Source organism: Nannobrachium achirus (assembly GCF_963921795.1).
Source record: "Nannobrachium achirus genome assembly, chromosome: 2".
In the NCBI taxonomy this organism is placed as follows: domain Eukaryota; kingdom Metazoa; phylum Chordata; class Actinopteri; order Myctophiformes; family Myctophidae; genus Nannobrachium; species Nannobrachium achirus.
Genome location: NC_137811.1, coordinates 45,835,527 through 45,842,805, shown reverse-complemented (window position 1 = coordinate 45,842,805; position 7,279 = coordinate 45,835,527).

Genomic DNA, 7,279 nt, shown 5'->3' with positions numbered 1-7,279 from the left:
AATTGTACAACTGTGATATTTTGTTAGAGATTAGTACCTACCAGTTGAGATAAAACGCTGACCATAAACCTCCACTTCACACAGACTCAGGTATTGTGTCCTGCGAGGAATCACAATGTTGACATAGCGACCTGTCATCCCTCTACAATTGAAGGTTCGGGTGGCTCCTCCTCGGATATGTCTGATTACAGCACACCTGAAAACCAAATATCAGATATTCCAATTTAATACACAAACCCATACAAATGAATACAATACCTAATACATACAGTTTTATATATATATATATATATATATATATATATATATATATATATATATATATATATATATACAATACATATGTAATACATTACATAATTAATGACGTAAAATGTGTGGACAACAAAATGGTTTTAAAGTTCTAGTCATTGTCATCACAATTGTATACAGTAGATGAAACACATGCAACTACCTAGACCTATGTTCACAATGTGTCCCATGAGCCCTTGTGTGAAATGTGGGCATCACTTCCTGTTCTCTTAGCTGTATCATTCTGACTGGTAGATAGATAGATAGATAGATAGATAGATAGATAGATAGATAGATAGATAGATAGATAGATAGATAGATAGATAGATAGATACTTTATTGATCCCTGAGGGGAAATTCAGATATCCCATAGCTACATACAGGCATATTAGTTAAAACCACAACACCAAAAGAGGAATTGGACACGGGTTAAAAACAGAGAGTGAATACACATAAAAAAATTAAAAAGCATTTAAAAAGGTAACCATGGGGATAATAAAAAGTCCATTGCATAGGCCTAAAAAACGAATTAGTAGTCCATGTCCAGTGGCTGGCCATTGAATTAAAAAGTCTAATGGTGGAGGGAATAAAAGTGTTCTTAAAACGATTATTGTTGCAGGGCCACGAACGGAACATGTCCTTGCGACTGCTTTTTTTGGTTGCTGTGCTGCTGTGACACCTGAATCACTGCATGTGATTACTTGGTGCTTGGTAAGTGATTTGAATCAGCTGTGTGCAGGAGGAAGTGAAGCCCACATTAACACATACCCTTTCCCCCTGTAAACTCCTTGGGAAACTTGTGGATAAGTATTAATATACCTCGGGTTCCGGTTTCCATGGTCCCGTTTTGAATTTCCAATGCGGATCTCAGCTCCATTGAGTCTTTTAGAGCAGCAATCCTTTCTGTTTGTGATTCTGATGTAGTTGACTTTATAGGCCGTTCGGAGGTCCAGTCTCCACCAGGGTTTAAATTGAAGCTTTGTGTGTGTACAGGACCCCCGTCTCCAGTTGCTTGCACGTCTCCCATCAATGGCTTTTTGAGGATATCCAAATGAAAGCCGAGAAGACTGTGTAGCAATTCCACCTCTTGCCACATTTTTCCCTTGAAAGACACAAAAAAAAATATCATACTGTATAAAGGATTAAAGAAAGATTTGCATACTGAATATCTCTGACATCACTGTGATGTCATGGAAACCAAATCCCTTTTATGCCCATATATGGAGATATGGAGATCCCTGTAATGCCAGGGGAAGAAATCACTTTTATGCCCATATATGGAGATCCCTTATGTCATCAATATTAAGCCCATATCTGTGAATGCCAATATATAATCACTGTGATGTCAGGGGAACAAAATCCCTTTAGCCAGAAGCCGCTTGTCACCCTGAGGTGTCTTACTGGTGTTTAATGTACCACACTGTTGTGACAAAGACAGAGCTGAGCCAAAAGACAAAGCTCACAAAATACTGGTCAACTTTTCCTATTTTCACCTATGGTCTTGAAATGTAGGCCATAAAAACAAGTGGCGCCACATTTCATTTTTTCAGGGTGGTGGCTCTCATGTACCTTAGGTTAAGAAGTTCAGTCAATCATGAGAGACTCGGACTAGAGCCGCTGTGTAAGGAGCCAGTTAAAGGAGTCGTTCAGACCAAAACACATATAGGGTCAAACGGCTCCTGCTCTGCACCAGAGCAGGGAGAGGAGAGCCTAGAAAGGGAGGGAAGGAGCAGAGGATCTTCTCGTCTGTTTGACAAGTAAGGGTGCCTGTGAGGTCAAAACAGCGGTTTGGTTGGTCTCAGGACGTTTTGTAAACACAATCCATTAAAAAAATACTAACTTTGAAGCTAAAGAAATAACCGCACTAGAATAAAGACTATCTACTCTGTTAGTTATGAGAGGGCCCGCGAAATCTAGCAACAGGGGCAGCTGAAATCTAGCAACAGGGGCAGCTATGAAAAAAAAGCGACTAAAGCAGGTATGAAGGGGTATGATAAAAGGCAGATTTAACCCTATATGTGTTTTGGTCTGAACGACTCCTTTAAGGTGGGTGGAGGGCATATTTTGGACGGGGGGATTATAGCTCCATGCTGGTCTTGGAGCGCCTCAGGATCAGCCAGTTAGCAGTAGCTAAGTGGCCCGGGAAAGAGACGTCTGTGATTCTCTGCTGGAACTGTTACGTCTGTGACCCGACTCTGGAAGTGGATGAAAATGAATGATGAAGATTAGTACCTACCAAAAGGCCAAATGGTATAACGGTGCCCATAAACCACCACTTCACACAGAGTCAAATATTGTTTCTTGCCAGGAATAACAATATTGATATAGCGACCTATCATCCCTCTGCAATAGAATGTTTGGGTTCTTCCAGCTCGGATATGTCTGATCACAGCACACCTGAGAACCAAAACATTTAGATTTATATTAATGTCTGTATCCAGACCTTGATGTCATAAACTTGAATGAACAATCCTAATTTACAAGCACTGCTGTCAGATTTTGTCAAACTATTTTATTTGCATGACACACCCTGCTTTGTAGGGAATACACACACACACACACACACACACACACACACACACACACACACACACACACACACACACACACACACACACACACACACACACACACACACACACACACACACACACACAATTACTCAGACCTATATATACCTCGGGTTGAGGTTTCCATTGTCACTCATAGAATTTCCAATGCGGATCTCAGCTCCATCAAGTCTGCTTGCGCAACAGTCCCTTCTGTTAGTGATTGTGACATAATTGACTTTGTAGACCCTTTGAAGGTCCAGTCTCCACCATGGTTTAAATTGAAGTTGAGTGTGGCTACATGACCGTGGTATCCCATCAATGGCTTTTTGAGAAACTTCGGTTGCAAGCTGAGAAGACTGTTTCGTAATTCCACCTCTTATCAGTTTACTCCCTTGAAAAAAGCATGAAAAATAAACAAATCTTCAATATCATAGGAAGTTTCTGGATCTCACCACAATCAGATTCAAGTATCTCATCTGATCATCTCCAAACATAATTGTTACCGTAGGGAGAAGTTAGTATCAAAACCTCCGCCTCATGTCAGTCAGCAGTCAGTCAGTCAGTCAGTCAGTCAGTCAGTCAGTCAGTCAGTCAGTCAGTCAGTCAGTCAGTCAGTCAGTCAGTCAGTCACTCACTCACTCACTCACTCACTCACTCACTCACTCACTCACTCACTCACTCACTCACTCACACTATAAGCCCATGTATGGAGATTCCTGATGTCATCAATATTAAGCATGTCTGAATACCCATATATGGACATATTGGTTCAGTCTCTGGCGAGGTTGCTTCTCTTGTCTTACTAGTACAGTATCTGTATAGAATCTGGTGTTTGAAAATAAAGGCTTGTGGATTGTACCTTCAAAATATGTTTTTTTTTAATGATGAAACTGAAATGAATTATATGAATGTATTTATGATATTTTTCTTTTCCTTCCCCTTCTCATCCTGGGGTTCGGTTAAATTAGGTTTTACTTTACAGTGCATAGCTGGTAAGTGATATTTGATGTTCTGGCAGACCATCAGGGTAAATTATGTTAAGGCATAAGAGCTGGTACTTAAGACAATCAAAATACAGCCCAAAATATCATTGTAAAAGCAGTAGTGATGTACAGTAATACATGAAGTACCTAGTACCTACTTGAAGAAATCCCTCCCCAGGTTCATGAGGAATCATAAACCTGTTCATTACAGATAATTTAATTGTACAACTGTGATATCATGTTACAGATTTGTACTGACCAAAAATGACAGGTTTGACAAAACGATACCCGTAAACCTCCACTTCACACAAAGTCAGGTATTGTCTCCTGCGAGGAATCACAATGTTGACATAGCGACCTGTCATCCCTCTACAATTGAAGGTTTGGGTGGCTCCACCTCGGATATGTCTGATCACAGCACACCTGAGAACAAAATATCAGAGACGTCCATTTAATACACAAACGCATACACACGGCTCTCATGAACACATTACATTGTTATTACCAGTGTCTTACACATGAAGAGGTTAACACTATTCACAATCCTAAATTCTTAGGAACACACCTGAGAATAAGATATCATACACATACGTCACATTGTCAGGACACGTTTCTTGCATGTTCAAAATGCTAAAATATTTGCTATGATTCAGGATCTGCAGGCAGTATATATCATCATGAATTCTACTTTGGACTGCAAGTGTAGTGATGTAGAGCTGAGTCGATTTGCAGAGTTGTTGTCTGGGGCACTATACATTTACCCCCTCGTTCACACTACTATGCTACACCGCTCATGATCCGCTGAGCAATGCTGTACTTGGATTTATTTTGTATTGCAAAGCCTGAAATGATGCAAGGCCTGCTGAGTTAGTTCAGTCAGACTCTGGTGATCAGTCACATGCACACTTCATCTGACTGGGGCGGGCTATTTAAACCTCTCTGCTTAATACTAATACTGTGTATTACTGTGTATTATATATATGCATTCCTACGGTAGAACATAAGTAATGACATTAAATGTATGTGCCATTGTCTTAAAGTTCTAGTTTTTGTCATTATAGTGGTATATAAACGCATACCGGTATCTACTGTACATGAAAACATAACTGACCTATAAAGTATTAATATACCTTGGGTTGCGGTTTCCATTGTCCCATCGAGAATTTCCAATGCGGATCTCAGCTCCATTGAGTCTGTTAGCGCAACAGTCCCTTCTGTTTGTGATTCTGACGTAGTCGACTTTGTATGTCATTCGGAGGTCCAGTCTCCACCAGGGTTTGAATTGAAGCCTTGTGTGCGTACAGGACCCTTGTCTCCAGTTGCTTGCACGTCTCCCATCAATGGCTTTTCGAGGACTTCCGAATGAAAGCTGGGAAGACTGTGTAGCAATTCCACCTCTCGCCAGATTATGCCCTTCAGAGAAGCATGAAAAACACGAATAAATTGCAATAGTCTGCATCAGATGTGTCCGGAAATCACGGCCATCGGATTATCTTAACTCCAAATCAGACCTATATATATATATATATATATATATATATATATATATATTCTGCCATACAAAAGCCACTTGGACTTTGCTCACTTAGAACAAAGGCATAACCCAAAATGTAGAATTATTATAATTGTAACACAGTTGCAATATTTACTGATGTACAGCAATACCTATACAGTACTTTTAACAATTTTACTCAAAGGCTCCATAAACCTCAATGTCCGTGATGAATCATTTCATTGTACTGCTAACTCAGATATGATGTAAAATATTACTACCTACCACAAGAGACAGGTTTGACAAAACGGTGACCATAGACCTCCACTTCACACAGAGTCAGGTATTGTCTCCTGCCAGGAATCACAATGTTGACATAGCGACCTATCATCCCTCTGCAACTGAAGGTTACGGTGGCTCCAGCTGGGATATGTCTGATCACAGCACACCTGAGAACCACATTTCTGCTGTCAGTATAAGCTGAACTGTATGCTAAGCAATGTAAAATATACTTAAAATGCAATTTGCATATCCAGTGGCAAACCCTCATTCGCAGACCTATAATGTATTAATATACCTCTGGTTGCTGTTTCCATTGTCCCTCTGCGAATTTCCAATGCGGATCTCAGCTCCATTGAGTCTGTTAGCGCAACAATCCTTTCTGTTGGTGATTGTGACGTAGTTGACTTTGTAGGCTGTTAGGAGGTCAAGTCTCCACCAGGGTTTATAATCATGACGTGTGTGCGTGCAGGACCGCTGGTTGAAGTTGCTTGCACAGCTCCCATCAATGGCCTTTTGAGGCCTTCCTATTCCATATATAGATGACTGCGTAGCAATTCCAACTCTTGCCACATTTATGCCTTGAAGAAGCATGAGAAACAAGCAAAAAGTCACAGAATATGACTTTAATAAGTGAAAGTAGATTTGGGAATCTCTCCTGTTGCTGTTGCATGAGGCAGCTTGATGTACCATTTACAATTTAGGCATTTAGCAGGTGGTAATAAAGAGTAAGGGTAAGGTCAACATGAGGTAATACATCAAATGCATAGAAATAGTAATCTAGGATCATACGTAAACCAATCACCTAGCATCAGTCTAACAAGTATAATATACAAAAAAAAAAAACAATCTGCACATTGAAACTATACAAACTATAGGGTGCCATGCATGTCAACAAATTAACCATTTGTGTACATAACATGCATAAGCCAGCAAGGTCGACAAAGCTAGGACAAGTGATACGGTTCTAACTGCAATGAGGAGTTCGTTTCACAGTTTAGTTTGGGAGCCAGAAGGGAGAAGAGTCTGGGACTGTGGAGGCTGAGTGGAGCATTGTCTCTGATGTTTTAGGGAAGGTTCTGACAGCTTCCCTGCAGCTGATCTAAGTGAGCGGGAGGGGTAGTAGTGTTGGATCAGACTTTGAAGATATGAGGGTGCCATAGCCTACCTTTGGATGATTTGTAGGCCAGTGGTTTTGTGCAGGCAGTAACTGGGAGCCAATGGAGGGAGCGGAAAAGGGGAGAGACATATGAACATTTTGTACACCCCCCAGCCTTGATGTTCATGTATACCCATTGAACATGATGCTAGTATGTCACAGGGACTTAACATGCTATCATGCTAGGTCAAGAAAACAAACCTAATTCACAAAAACGTCTAATACTGTAGGTGACTTACATTTTTATCATTCATTTTCTAGTAAGACATCTCTACTGTGGGGCTTTCGGGTACCCTTTCTCACCACTAGGCACCAGCAATTATGTTTTTGTGATATTATGTAACACATTAGTACATACCACAATGGTGATGTTTGACAAGACGGATCCCATAAACCTCCACTTCACAGAGACTCAGGTGTTGTCTTTTTCCAGGAATCACAATGTTGACATAACGACCTGTCATCCCTCTGCAGTGGAATGTGTTGGAGGTTCCAGCTCGGATATGTCTGATCACAGCACACC